General features: G+C 28.9%; 1 long non-coding RNA gene across 1 annotated transcript; it reads right to left on the reverse strand.

Moving 5' to 3' along the window:
* Positions 1-3,923: 3,923 nt before the first annotated feature.
* Positions 3,924-5,559, reverse strand: LOC145943165 (uncharacterized). The gene is made up of 3 exons (XR_014426488.1): positions 5,302-5,559; positions 4,475-4,964; positions 3,924-3,966 (listed from the first exon to the last, which is right to left on the reverse strand). It is a non-coding gene; the product is annotated as an uncharacterized LOC145943165 (long non-coding RNA).
* Positions 5,560-17,437: the final 11,878 nt, after the last annotated feature.

A 17,437-nucleotide genomic window follows, 5' to 3' on the forward strand; every position in this document is an offset into this window, starting at 1 on the left:
TAAATTCAATTTATATTTTTGACAGTTATCAGCTGATTTCTGTAAAAAAATATTAATAGATATTCAAGTGTTATAACATATTATTTACAACATATTACTATTTTAGTTTTTATTGCATATTATTATTTTAAAATTTTATTAACAGATTAACGCTTTATTTATATTTGTCAACTGAGATAAGCTAATTAAAACGTTAATTTCCTAATAAATTTTAAACTAATTATATGTTATAAAAATTAAAGTAATAATATGTTTTGAATAATATGTTACAATACTTAACTCGATTAATATATATTTGACAGTTATCAGCTGATTTCTGTCAAAAAATATTAATCGATGATCAGGTATTATAACATAGTATTTAAAACATATTGCTATTTTAGTTCTTATTACATATTATTTTAAATTTTTATTAACAGATTAACGCTTTATTTATACATATTTGTCAACTGAGATCAGCTAATCAAAACGTTAATTTTCTAATTAAATTTTAAACTAATTATATGTTATAAAAATTAGAGTAATAATGTTTTGAATAATATGTTACAATACTTAACTCGATTAATATATTTGACAGTTATCAGCTGATTTCTGTCAAAAAATATTAATCGATGATCAGGTATTATAACATATTATTTAAAACATATTGCTATTTTAGTTCTTATTACATATTATTATTTTAAATTTTTATTAACAGATTAACGCTTTATTTATACATATTTGTCAACTGAGATCAGCTAATCAAAACGTTAATTTTCTAATTAAATTTTAAACTAATTATATGTTATAAAAATTAGAGTAATAATATGTTTTGAATAATATGTTACAATACTTAACTCGATTAATATATTTGACAGTTATCAGCTGATTTCTGTCAAAAAATATTAATCGATGATCAGGTATTATAACATATTATTTACAACATATTACTATTTTAGTTTTTATTACATATTATTATTTCATAAAATTTTATTAACAGATTAACGCTTTATTTATATTTGTCAACTGAGATCAGCTAATTAAAACGTTAATTTCCTAATTAAATTTTAAACTAATTATATGTTATAAAAATTAAAGTAATAATATGTTTTAAATAATATGTTACAATACTTAACTCGATTAATATATTTGACAGTTATCAGCTGATATCTGTCAAAAAATATTAATCGATGATCAGGTATTATAACATATTATTTACAACATATTACTATTTTAGTTTTTATTACACATTATTATTTTAAAATTTTATTAACAGATTAACGCTTTATTTATATTTGTCAACTGAGATCAGCTAATTAAAACGTTAATTCCCTAATTAAATTTTAAACTAATTATATGTTATAAAAATTAAAGTAATAATATGTTTTAAATAATATGTTACAATACTTAACTCGATTAATATATTTGACAGTTATCAGCTGATATCTGTCAAAAAATATTAATCGATGATCAGGTATTATAACATATTATTTACAACATATTACTATTTTAGTTTTTATTACACATTATTATTTTAAAATTTTATTAACAGATTAACGATTTATTTATATTTGTCAACTGAGATCAGCTAATTAAAACGTTAATTTCCTAATTAAATTTTAAACTAATTATATGTTATAAAAATTAAAGTAATAATATGTTTTAAATAATATGTTACAATACTTAACTCGATTAATATATTTGACAGTTATCAGCTGATATCTGTCAAAAAATATTAATCGATGATCAGGTATTATAACATATTATTTACAACATATTACTATTTTAGTTTTTATTACACATTATTATTTTAAAATTTTATTAACAGATTAACGCTTTATTTATTTTTGTCAACTGAGATCAGCTAATTAAAACGTTAATTTCCTAATAAATTTTAAACTAATTATATGTTATAAAAATTAAAGTAATAATATGTTTTGAATAATATGTTACAATACTTAACTCGATTAATATATATTTGACAGTTATCAGCTGATTTCTGTCAAAAAATATTAATCGATGATCAGGTATTATAACATATTATTTAAAACATATTGCTATTTTAGTTCTTATTACATATTATTTTAAATTTTTATTAACAGATTAACGCTTTATTTATATATATTTGTCAACTGAGATCAGCTAATCAAAACGTTAATTTTCTAATTAAATTTTAAACTAATTATATGTTATAAAAATTAGAGTAATAATGTTTTGAATAATATGTTACAATACTTAACTCGATTAATATATTTGACAGTTATCAGCTGATTTCTGTCAAAAAATTTTAATCGATGATCAGGTATTATAACATATTATTTACAACATATTACTATTTTAGTTTTTATTACACATTATTATTTTAAAATTTTATTAACAGATTAACGCTTTATTTATATTTGTCAACTGAGATCAGCTAATTAAAACGTTAATTCCCTAATTAAATTTTAAACTAATTATATGTTATAAAAATTAAAGTAATAATATGTTTTGAATAATATGTTACAATACTTAACTCGATTAATATATTTGACAGTTATCAGCTGATATCTGTCAAAAAATATTAATCGATGATCAGGTATTATAACATATTATTTACAACATATTACTATTTTAGTTTTTATTACACATTATTATTTTAAAATTTTATTAACAGATTAACGCTTTATTTATATTTGTCAACTGAGATCAGCTAATTAAAACGTTAATTCCCTAATTAAATTTTAAACTAATTATATGTTATAAAAATTAAAGTAATAATATGTTTTGAATAATATGTTACAATACTTAACTCGATTAATATATTTGACAGTTATCAGCTGATATCTGTCAAAAAATATTAATCGATGATCAGGTATTATAACATATTATTTACAACATATTACTATTTTAGTTTTTATTACAAATTATTATTTTATAAAATTTTATTAACAGATTAACGCTTTATTTATATTTGTCAACTGAGATCAGCTAATTAAAACGTTAATTTCCTAATTAAATTTTAAACTAATTATATGTTATAAAAATTAAAGTAATAATATGTTTTAAATAATATGTTACAATACTTTAAACTTGATTAATATTTTCGACAGTTATCAGCTGATATCTGTCAAAAAATATTAATCGAGCAAAAGATATTATGACATATTATTTACAACATATCACTATTTTAATTTTTATTACATATTATTATTTTAGAATTTAATTAGCAAATTAATGCTTTATTAATATTTTTCGGCTGAAATCAGCTGATTAAAACGTTAATTTACAAATTAAATTTTTAAATTATAATATGTTATAAAAATTTAAATAATAATATGTTTAAAATAATGTTAATCGTATATATTTAAAATATACATTGCTATGTAAGCGTTTCTATGTGAACATCAAATATAAATGAAAGTGAAGTCTTTAGATTTCTGCTTTTCTGTTCTTTTAATTACTACACGGAATACAGTAACGTAAGAATATTAAGAACAATACTGACAATTATGAGGTCTCAAATACTTTCATATTTCGTTTGTTTTTCGTAATTTACATCAACGTAATGGAAATTGCTAAGTAATTTATTTATTTATTCCACAGTATATCAATATCTGCAGAATAAGAATTAAGTAGTACTTTATTATCGTTGTGTAAGAATGTTTAAAATTTTATGCAAAAAAGAGTAAAATTTCCCACAAAATATCAATGTATACGGCGCTATAAATCTACTGCATTATAGTAAATTCCTTCGTTTTTATTTGTTTTTCTTTTTGGAAAATATAATCAGAAATAAATTTCAGAATATATATATATATATATATATCAAGAAGAATATCTGCAGGAATCAAACAAAGAGACAAATTTCTGAACTCTCTTTTCAAGATTGCGCTCTAGTTAATTACTGGTGTTTAAATTACTTATACAAATAATGTTATATATGTATATATGTAATACACTCACCGTTACGATGCGCAGCAGCGGAGCTTTATAGTTCAATGCGATCTATAACATAAGAATTACACAAATTATATGTATACAAAATAGTTAATAAAATAATTAATATTTGAAAAAGTCAATAATGCACAATTGAACTTTTATTTGTACCGTAAAATATATTTAATAAAATTACGTCATAAAAATTATTAAACTTAATAATTCTTTTAGATCAAAATTTATATAAAATATAACAAAATTTAATTTTAAAAACTTAAGTTAAATAATTATAAATTGTATAAACAATATAGAATTATATACATATATATATATATATATATATATAACATTTTTTATTATTAATTGTCTAATTATAACCAAGTTCAATATAATAATTTTTTTATTTTTTTGTAAATTATCTTAAATATCCATATTTATTTTTATTTCTCAAATTATTTTTTTACATTTTATTCCAAATTTATTCTTAAAAAATATAAACTTATTTTAAACTTTATATTTTAATAAAAATTTAAATAATAAATTTAATATAAATTTATTCTAATTATAATCTGCTTACCACATGGTTGCTCCGCCGTTGCCCGATGTCTTCTCGAGCCTCCTCTTCCTCTTCCTCTTATGTTCGTACTTGTAGCGTCTTTTTGGCACTTACACAGCACACGCTCGCGAAAATACAATTACGCGCGCGCATTAATTAGAAAAATAAAATAATCGCACGACAATTCGAACGACACTCCCGACGTTAATCATACGCGTCTCTATACGGCACTTCCGATTTTAATCACGCGATACTTTGTGCAGAACTCCCGACGTTAATCATACATAACTTATTTTCATACTTCGGCACTGCCGCTTTTAATCGTACGTACTTTTAAGCGCTTTCGTTAATTATATGCGACGCGTATTTGAGAGGACAGCACGCGCGACAGTTATAATTATACAAAGCTACGGTCCGCGAGGCGTGATACACGAAATTTACGCGGGATGTCGCCACAGTGATGCCAACTGACAAAATATGTGGGAAGTCGCCGGCGCCGCCGTGATGCCAACTGTTAAAATATAATTATAGAGGTTAGAGTCTTTCACAATTAATCGAATAAATTATATAAATTATGTATAAATTATATTTCGTCGAATAAATTAGATCTAAATATACATATAAAAAATATATTAATTTTCTTATAAATAGTTGTGTGCATTATTATGAAAAATTTATTATAATTTATTAAAATATTAAATAAAAGTTTTAAAAAGTAAAATATGAAAAATTATCCTATTACTTTATACATTTATGTAAAATGAATCGTTATCGCGGAGATAAAGGAGTAATTATTATAATTTTACAAGTAATAAATAATAAATGAAATAAGAGTATAATCTACTTACGACAAGGTTGCTCTGGCGTTGCTCGATGCCTCCCTGGGCCTTTTCTTCCTTCACCTCTTTTGTTTGTACTTATAGCGTCTTTTTGGCACTTATAGCAGCACACGCTCGCGAAAATACGATCACGCGCATTAATCAGCGAAATAAAATAATCGCACGACAATTTGTACGACACTCCCGACGTTAACCGTCCGCGACTTCATACGGCACTCCCGCTTTTAATCGTACGCATATTTTATGCGCTTTTGTTAATTATGTGCGACGTATATTTGAGAGAACAGCACGCGACAATTATAATTAAACGAAGTTACGATCTACGATCCTCGCGACGCGACGCACGAAATTTACGCGTGCTGTCGCCACAGTGATGCCAACTGCCTAGTTAGAAATGATCAGTCTTTCGCATCTTCTTCTTCTTCGAGCGATTAATCGATCATTGAAAAAATCGATTAACATAGATAGCGCTTCCAACAATATTTTGATCGACCAATCAGAAAAAAGGAATTTTCCTATTACTTCAGATCAGTTTTTTTTAAATCGGCATTATAAAATTAATTACAATTGCAATAACAATACCGAATTTTCTTCTGGTGTAATTCTCTTATTTTAAAATATAATGTGACAACACACAACACTCGACGCGGAAATGTTAAGGTATACATGAACAATGTGGAGCGCTTTATACTGTTGAATTCTTTTTCTAAATGCGACCGCGACTAGTCTACTATAAGAAAAGTCGTGTGTAACGTGAACTACTCCAAATCGAATATATCGCACGTATTGTTGCCGTTCTTCCGCGTATGGGATTGGCGGTCGATTCGAGGCGACCGAGATCGCGGTTATGGTGACAGACAATTCGTATCGTGTCAGTTTAAAAAAGTTTGTAGGCTGGTATGCTGGTGGTACCATCATAATGTGCAGGCAATGTACAGTTAAAATATATGAAAGATAAATTTTTGGCGCGTTTTACAATATTGAAAATTAAAATTTTTAAGCCGCGAATCCCATTCGGCGCACAATTATATTACGTATATTATACCAAAAAGTTTGTAGGCTGGTATGCTGATGGTACCATCATAATGTGCAGTCAATGTAATGTTAAAATATATGAAAGAATAATTTTTGGCTCCCTTTAAACAATTGAAAATTAAAATTTTTAAACCGCGGACCCCATACGGCGCGGATTCATTTTACGTATATTAGATCAAAAAGTTTGTACGCTGGTATGCTTATGGTACCAAAATAATTTGTAAACAATATACTATTGAAATATATATACGATTAATTTTTGGCTCGTTTTAAAATATTGAAAATCGATAGTTTATAACCGCGGACTCTATATGAAGCAGAATTATATTATGTGTATTAAACGAAAGTACGCTCGAATCTGTTTGGTATAAGAGAAATCTGCATAAAATACAGAAATAATCTGTATATAATGTACTATTAAAAAAAACCATCGTATTAATTCTAATATTTGGCTCCTTTTAAAATATTAAAAATCGATACTTTTTTAACGCGAACCCTATATAACGAAGAATTATACTATGTGTATTAAACGAAAAAATTTGTACGCTCGAATCTGTTTGGTATAAAAGTAATCTGTAAAAAATGTACTATTAAAAAAAAAAAACAATGAATTTTTGTTTCTTATTAAAATATTAAAAATTTATACTTTATTGCCGCGGACCTATAAAATTCAGACTTATATTATGTGTATTATATAAAAAAACTTGTATGCTCGAATCTGTATGGTATAAAAGTAATCTGCATACAATGTACTATTAACAAAAAACAAACGATGAATTTTTTTCTTTTTTAGTATATTTAAAGATAAAACTTTGTAGCCGCGAACCCTACACTGCGCAGACTTATATTATTTATAATATATAAAATAATTTGCATGCTCGTATTTATTTTATATAAAAAGACAATATAATTTATCGCTTGTTTTTTTTAATAGTACGCTGTTTGCAGATTATTTTTATACAAAATAAAAACGAGCCAAAAATTCATCGATCATACATTTTAATAGTACATTGATTACAGAATCATTTGGTACCAAACAGACACCAGCGTACAAATTTCTTAACTTGATATACATAAAATGAGGTTGCGTCGCATAGGGTCAGCGGTAAAAAGTATCGATTTCCAATATTTTAAGACGAGCCAAAAATTCATCGATTATACATTTTAATAGTACATAGATTACAGAATCTTTTGGTACCATGCAGACACCAGCGTACAAATTTCTTAACTGGATATACATAAAATAAGGTTGCGTCGCATAGGGTCAGCGGTAATAAGTATCGATTTCCAATATTTTAAGACGAGCCAAAAATTCATCGATTATACATTTTAATAGTACATAGATTACAGAATCTTTTGGTACTATGCAGACACCAGCGTACAAATTTTTTAATACGATAAACATAAAATAATGATGCGTCGCACAGGGTCCGCGTCAAAAAAGTATCAATTTCTAATATTTAAAGACGAGCCAAAAATTTATCGATTATACATTTTAATAGTACATTGATTACAGAATCATTTGGTACCAAACAGACACCAGCGTACAAATTTCTTAACTTGATATACATAAAATGAGGTTGCGTCGCATAGGGTCAGCGGTAAAAAGTATCGATTTCCAATATTTTAAGACGAGCCAAAAATTCATCGATTATACATTTTAATAGTACATAGATTACAGAATCTTTTGGTACCATGCAGACACCAGCGTACAAATATTTTATAACGATAAACATAAAATAAGTATGCGTCGCACAGGGTCCGCGTCAAAAAAGTATCGATTTCTAATATTTTAAGACGAGCCAAAAATTCATCGATTATACATTTTAATAGTACATTAATTACAGAATCTTTTCGTACCATGCAGACACCAGCGTACAAATTTTTTAATATGATATACATAAAATAAGGAAGCGTCGCATAGGGTCAGCGGTAAAAAAGTATCGATTTCCAATATTTTAAGACGAGCCAAAAATTCATCGATTATACATTTTAATAGTACATAGATTACAGAATCTTTTGGTACCATGCAGACACCAGCGTACAAATTTTTTAATACGATAAACATAAAATAAGGATGCGTCGCACAGGGTCCGCGTCAAAAAAGTACTAATTTCCAATATTTTAAGACGAGCCAAAAATTCATCGATTATACATTTTAATTGTACATAGATTACAGAATCTTTTGGTACCATGCAGACACCAGCGTACGAATTTTTTAATACGATAAACATAAAATAAGGATGCGTCGCACAGGGTCCGCGTCAAAAAAGTACTAATTTCCAATATTTTAAGACGAGCCAAAAATTCATCGATTATTCATTTTAATAGTACATAGATTACAGAATTATTTGGTACCAAACAGACACCAGCGTACAAATTTTTTAACTTGATATACATAAAATAAGATTGCGTCGCATAGGGTCAGCGGTAAAAAGTATCGATTTCCAATATTTTAAGACGAGCCAAAAATTCATCGATTATACATTTTAATAGTACATTAATTACAGAATCTTTTCGTACCATGCAGACACCAGCGTACAAATATTTTAATACGATAAACATAAAATAAGTATGCGTCGCACAGGGTCCGCGTCAAAAAAGTATCAATTTCTAATATTTTAAGACGAGCCAAAAATTTATCGATTATACATTATATAACACATTGATTACAGAATATTTTGGTACCAAACAGACACCAGCATACAAATTTTTTAACTTGATATACATAAAATGAGGTTGCGTCGCATAGGGTCAGCGGTAAAAAGGTATCGTTTTCCAATATTTTGAGACGAGCCAAAAATTCATCGATTATACATTTTAATAGTACATTGATTACAGAATCATTTGGTACCAAACAGACACCAGCGTACAAATTTCTTAACTTGATATACATAAAATAAGGTTGCGTCGCATAGGGTCAGCGGTAAAAAGTATCGATTTCCAATATTTTAAGACGAGCCAAAAATTCATCGATTATACATTTTAATAGTACATAGATTACAGAATCTTTTGGTACCATGCAGACACCAGCGTACAAATTTTTTAATACGATAAACATAAAATAATGATGCGTCGCACAGGGTCCGCGTCAAAAAAGTATCAATTTCTAATATTTAAAGACGAGCCAAAAATTTATCGATTATACATTTTAATAGTACATTGATTACAGAATCATTTGGTACCAAACAGACACCAGCGTACAAATTTCTTAACTTGATATACATAAAATGAGGTTGCGTCGCATAGGGTCAGCGGTAAAAAGTATCGATTTCCAATATTTTAAGACGAGCCAAAAATTCATCGATTATACATTTTAATAATACATTAATTACAGAATCTTTTCGTACCATGCAGACACCAGCGTACAAATATTTTAATACGATAAACATAAAATAAGGATGCGTCGCACAGGGTCCGCGTCAAAAAAGTATCAATTTCTAATATTTTAAGACGAGCCAAAAATTTATCGATTATACATTTTAATAGCACATTGATTACAGAATATTTTGGTACCAAACAGACACCAGCGTACAAATTTTTTAACTTGATATACATAAAATGAGGTTGCGTCGCATAGGGTCAGCGGTAAAAAGTATCGATTTCCAATATTTTAAGACGAGCCAAAAATTCATCGATTATACATTTTAATAGTACATAGATTACAGAATCTTTTGGTACCATGCAGACACCAGCGTACAAATTTTTTAATACGATAAACATAAAATAATGATGCGTCGCACAGGGTCCGCGTCAAAAATGTATCGTTTTCCAATATTTTGAGACGAGCTAAAAATTCATCGATTATACATTTTAATAGTACATTGATTACAGAATCATTTGGTACCAAACAGACACCAGCGTACAAATTTCTTAACTTGATATACATAAAATAAGGTTGCGTCGCACAGGGTCAGCGGTAAAAAGTATCGTTTTCCAATATTTTGAGACGAGCCAAAAATTCATCGATTATACATTTTAATAGTACATTAATTACAGAATCTTTTCGTACCATGCAGACACCAGCGTACAAATTTTTTAATACGATAAACATAAAATAATGATGCTTCGCACAGGGTCCGCGTCAAAAAAGTATCAATTTCTAATATTTAAAGACGAGCCAAAAATTTATCGATTATACATTTTAATAGTACATTGATTACAGAATCATTTGGTACCAAACAGACACCAGCGTACAAATTTCTTAACTTGATATACATAAAATAAGGTTGCGTCGCATAGGGTCAGCGGTAAAAAGTATCGATTTCCAATATTTTAAGACGAGCCAAAAATTCATCGATTATACATTTTAATAGTACATAGATTACAGAATCTTTTGGTACCATGCAGACACCAGCGTACAAATTTTTTAATACGATAAACATAAAATAATGATACGTCGCACAGGGTCCGCGTCAAAAAAGTATCAATTTCTAATATTTAAAGACGAGCCAAAAATTTATCGATTATACATTTTAATAGTACATTGATTACAGAATCATTTGGTACCAAACAGACACCAGCGTACAAATTTCTTAACTTGATATACATAAAATGAGGTTGCGTTGCATAGGGTCAGCGGTAAAAAGTATCGATTTCCAATATTTTAAGACGAGCCAAAAATTCATCGATTATACATTTTAATAGTACATAGATTACAGAATCTTTTGGTACCATGCAGACACCAGCGTACAAATATTTTAATACGATAAACATAAAATAAGGATGCGTCGCACAGGGTCCGCGTCAAAAAAGTATCGATTTCTAATATTTTAAGACGAGCCAAAAATTCATCGATTATACATTTTAATAGTACATTAATTACAGAATCTTTTCGTACCATGCAGACACCAGCGTACAAATTTTTTAATATGATATACATAAAATAAGGATGCGTCGCACAGGGTCCGCGTCAAAAAAGTACTAATTTCCAATATTTTAAGACGAGCCAAAAATTCATCGATTATACATTTTAATTGTACATAGATTACAGAATCTTTTGGTACCATGCAGACACCAGCGTAACAATTTTTTAATACGATAAACATAAAATAAGGATGCGTGGCACAGGGTCCGCGTTAAAAAAGTACTAATTTCTAATATTTTAAGACGAGCCAAAAATTTATCGATTATACATTTTAATAGTACATTGATTACAGAATTATTTGGTACCAAACAGACTCCAGCGTACAAATTTTTTAACTTGATATACATAAAATAAGGTTGCGTCGCACAGGGTCAGCGGTAAAAAGTATCGTTTTCCAATATTTTGAGACGAGCCAAAAATTCATCGATTATACATTTTAATAATACATTAATTACAGAATCTTTTCGTACCATGCAGACACCAGCGTACAAATATTTTAATACGATAAACATAAAATAAGGATGCGTCGCACAGGGTCCGCGTCAAAAAAGTATCAATTTCTAATATTTTAAGACGAGCCAAAAATTTATCGATTATACATTTTAATAGCACATTGATTACAGAATATTTTGGTACCAAACAGACACCAGCGTACAAATTTTTTAACTTGATATACATAAAATGAGGTTGCGTCGCATAGGGTCAGCGGTAAAAAGTATCGATTTCCAATATTTTAAGACGAGCCAAAAATTCATCGATTATACATTTTAATAGTACATTAATTACAGAATCTTTTCGTACCATGCAGACACCAGCGTACAAATTTTTTAATACGATAAACATAAAATAATGATGCTTCGCACAGGGTCCGCGTCAAAAAAGTATCAATTTCTAATATTTAAAGACGAGCCAAAAATTTATCGATTATACATTTTAATAGTACATTGATTACAGAATCATTTGGTACCAAACAGACACCAGCGTACAAATTTCTTAACTTGATATACATAAAATAAGGTTGCGTCGCATAGGGTCAGCGGTAAAAAGTATCGATTTCCAATATTTTAAGACGAGCCAAAAATTCATCGATTATACATTTTAATAGTACATAGATTACAGAATCTTTTGGTACCATGCAGACACCAGCGTACAAATTTTTTAATACGATAAACATAAAATAATGATGCGTCGCACAGGGTCCGCGTCAAAAAAGTACTAATTTCCAATATTTTAAGACGAGCCAAAAATTCATCGATTATACATTTTAATTGTACATAGATTACAGAATCTTTTGGTACCATGCAGACACCAGCGTACAAATTTTTTAATACGATAAACATAAAATAATGATGCGTCGCACAGGGTCCGCGTCAAAAAAGTATCGATTTCTAATATTTTAAGACGAGCCAAAAATTCATCGATTATACATTTTAATAATACATTGATTACAGAATCTTTTGGTACCAAACAGACACCAGCGTACAAATTTCTTATCTTGATATACATAAAATAAGGTTGCGTCGCATAGGGTCAGCGGTAAAAAGTATCGATTTCCAATATTATAAGACGAGCCAAAAATTCATCGATTATACATTTTAATAGTACATAGATTACAGAATCTTTTGGTACCATGCAGACCCCAGCGTACAAATATTTTAATACGATAAACTAAGGATGCAGACTCCAGCGTACAAATTTCTTAACCTGATATACCTAAAATAAGGTTGCGTCGCATAGGGTCAGCGGTAAAAAGTATCGATTTCCAATATTTTAAGACGAGCCAAAAATTCATCGATTATACATTTTAATAGTACATAGATTACAGAATCTTTTGGTACCATGCAGACCCCAGCGTACAAATATTTTAATACGATAAACATAAAATAAGGATGCGTCGCACAGGGTCCGCGTCAAAAAAGTATCGATTTCTAATATTTTAAGACGAGCCAAAAATTCATCGATTATACATTTTAATAATACATTGATTACAGAATCTTTTGGTACCAAACAGACACCAGCGTACAAATTTCTTAACTTGATATACATAAAATAAGGTTGCGTCGCACAGGGTCCGCGTCAAAATAGTACTAATTTCTAATATTTTAAGACGAGCCAAAAATTTATCGATTATACATTTTAATAGTACATTAATTACAGAATCTTTTCGTACCATGCAGACACCAGCGTACAAATTTTTTAATACGATAAACATAAAGTAAGTATGCGTCGCACAGGGTCCGCGTCAAAAAAGTACTAATTTCCAATATTTTAAGACGAGCCAAAAATTCATCGATTATACATTTTAATAGTACATAGATTACAGAATCTTTTGGTACCATGCAGACACCAGCGTACAAATATTTTAATACGATAAACATAAAATAAGGATGCGTCGCACAGGGTCCGCGTTAAAAAAGTATCGATTTCTAATATTTTAAGACGAGCCAAAAATTTATCGATTATACATTTTAATAGCACATTGATTACAGAATTTTTTGGTACCAAACAGACACCAGCGTACAAATTTTTTAACTTGATATACATAAAATAATGTTGCGTCGCATAGGGTCAGCGGTAAAAAGTATCGTTTTCCAATATTTTGAGACGAGCCAAAAATTCATCGATTATACATTTTAATAGTACATTAATTACAGAATCTTTTCGTACCATGCAGACACCAGCGTACAAATTTTTTAATACGATAAACATAAAATAATGATGCGTCGCACAGGGTCCGCGTCAAAAAAATATAAATTTCTAATATTTAAAGACGAGCCAAAAATTTATCGATTATACATTTTAATAGTACATTGATTACAGAATCATTTGGTACCAAACAGACACCAGCGTACAAATTTCTTAACTTGATATACATAAAATAAGGTTGCGTCGCATAGGGTCAGCGGTAAAAAGTATCGATTTCCAATATTTTAAGACGAGCCAAAAATTCATCGATTATACATTTTAATAGTACATTAATTACAGAATCTTTTCGTACCATGCAGACACCAGCGTACAAATTTTTTAATACGATAAACATAAAATAATGATGCTTCGCACAGGGTCCGCGTCAAAAAAGTATCAATTTCTAATATTTAAAGACGAGCCAAAAATTTATCGATTATACATTTTAATAGTACATTGATTACAGAATCATTTGGTACCAAACAGACACCAGCGTACAAATTTCTTAACTTGATATACATAAAATAAGGTTGCGTCGCATAGGGTCAGCGGTAAAAAGTATCGATTTCCAATATTTTAAGACGAGCCAAAAATTCATCGATTATACATTTTAATAATACATTAATTACAGAATCTTTTCGTACCATGCAGACACCAGCGTACAAATATTTTAATACGATAAACATAAAATAAGGATGCGTCGCACAGGGTCCGCGTCAAAAAAGTATCAATTTCTAATATTTTAAGACGAGCCAAAAATTTATCGATTATACATTTTAATAGCACATTGATTACAGAATATTTTGGTACCAAACAGACACCAGCGTACAAATTTTTTAACTTGATATACATAAAATGAGGTTGCGTCGCATAGGGTCAGCGGTAAAAAGTATCGATTTCCAATATTTTAAGACGAGCCAAAAATTCATCGATTATACATTTTAATAGTACATAGATTACAGAATCTTTTGGTACCATGCAGACACCAGCGTACAAATTTTTTAATACGATAAACATAAAATAATGATGCGTCGCACAGGGTCCGCGTCAAAAATGTATCGTTTTCCAATATTTTGAGACGAGCTAAAAATTCATCGATTATACATTTTAATAGTACATTGATTACAGAATCATTTGGTACCAAACAGACACCAGCGTACAAATTTCTTAACTTGATATACATAAAATAAGGTTGCGTCGCACAGGGTCAGCGGTAAAAAGTATCGTTTTCCAATATTTTGAGACGAGCCAAAAATTCATCGATTATACATTTTAATAGTACATTAATTACAGAATCTTTTCGTACCATGCAGACACCAGCGTACAAATTTTTTAATACGATAAACATAAAATAATGATGCTTCGCACAGGGTCCGCGTCAAAAAAGTATCAATTTCTAATATTTAAAGACGAGCCAAAAATTTATCGATTATACATTTTAATAGTACATTGATTACAGAATCATTTGGTACCAAACAGACACCAGCGTACAAATTTCTTAACTTGATATACATAAAATAAGGTTGCGTCGCATAGGGTCAGCGGTAAAAAGTATCGATTTCCAATATTTTAAGACGAGCCAAAAATTCATCGATTATACATTTTAATAGTACATAGATTACAGAATCTTTTGGTACCATGCAGACACCAGCGTACAAATTTTTTAATACGATAAACATAAAATAATGATACGTCGCACAGGGTCCGCGTCAAAAAAGTATCAATTTCTAATATTTAAAGACGAGCCAAAAATTTATCGATTATACATTTTAATAGTACATTGATTACAGAATCATTTGGTACCAAACAGACACCAGCGTACAAATTTCTTAACTTGATATACATAAAATGAGGTTGCGTTGCATAGGGTCAGCGGTAAAAAGTATCGATTTCCAATATTTTAAGACGAGCCAAAAATTCATCGATTATACATTTTAATAGTACATAGATTACAGAATCTTTTGGTACCATGCAGACACCAGCGTACAAATATTTTAATACGATAAACATAAAATAAGGATGCGTCGCACAGGGTCCGCGTCAAAAAAGTATCGATTTCTAATATTTTAAGACGAGCCAAAAATTCATCGATTATACATTTTAATAGTACATTAATTACAGAATCTTTTCGTACCATGCAGACACCAGCGTACAAATTTTTTAATATGATATACATAAAATAAGGATGCGTCGCACAGGGTCCGCGTCAAAAAAGTACTAATTTCCAATATTTTAAGACGAGCCAAAAATTCATCGATTATACATTTTAATTGTACATAGATTACAGAATCTTTTGGTACCATGCAGACACCAGCGTAACAATTTTTTAATACGATAAACATAAAATAAGGATGCGTGGCACAGGGTCCGCGTTAAAAAAGTACTAATTTCTAATATTTTAAGACGAGCCAAAAATTTATCGATTATACATTTTAATAGTACATTGATTACAGAATTATTTGGTACCAAACAGACTCCAGCGTACAAATTTTTTAACTTGATATACATAAAATAAGGTTGCGTCGCACAGGGTCAGCGGTAAAAAGTATCGTTTTCCAATATTTTGAGACGAGCCAAAAATTCATCGATTATACATTTTAATAATACATTAATTACAGAATCTTTTCGTACCATGCAGACACCAGCGTACAAATATTTTAATACGATAAACATAAAATAAGGATGCGTCGCACAGGGTCCGCGTCAAAAAAGTATCAATTTCTAATATTTTAAGACGAGCCAAAAATTTATCGATTATACATTTTAATAGCACATTGATTACAGAATATTTTGGTACCAAACAGACACCAGCGTACAAATTTTTTAACTTGATATACATAAAATGAGGTTGCGTCGCATAGGGTCAGCGGTAAAAAGTATCGATTTCCAATATTTTAAGACGAGCCAAAAATTCATCGATTATACATTTTAATAGTACATTAATTACAGAATCTTTTCGTACCATGCAGACACCAGCGTACAAATTTTTTAATACGATAAACATAAAATAATGATGCTTCGCACAGGGTCCGCGTCAAAAAAGTATCAATTTCTAATATTTAAAGACGAGCCAAAAATTTATCGATTATACATTTTAATAGTACATTGATTACAGAATCATTTGGTACCAAACAGACACCAGCGTACAAATTTCTTAACTTGATATACATAAAATAAGGTTGCGTCGCATAGGGTCAGCGGTAAAAAGTATCGATTTCCAATATTTTAAGACGAGCCAAAAATTCATCGATTATACATTTTAATAATACATTAATTACAGAATCTTTTCGTACCATGCAGACACCAGCGTACAAATTTTTTAATACGATAAACATAAAATAATGATGCGTCGCACAGGGTCCGCGTCAAAAAAGTATCAATTTCTAATATTTAAAGACGAGCCAAAAATTCATCGATTATACATTTTAATAGTACATAGATTACAGAATCTTTTGGTACCATGCAGACACCAGCGTACAAATTTTTTAATACGATAAACATAAAATAATGATGCGTCGCACAGGGTCCGCGTCAAAAAAGTACTAATTTCCAATATTT

Source organism: Prenolepis imparis, unplaced genomic scaffold, assembly GCF_030444845.1.
Source record: "Prenolepis imparis isolate NDT839.2.m4 unplaced genomic scaffold, iyPreImpa1.0 SCAF_11, whole genome shotgun sequence".
NCBI lineage: Eukaryota > Metazoa > Arthropoda > Insecta > Hymenoptera > Formicidae > Prenolepis > Prenolepis imparis.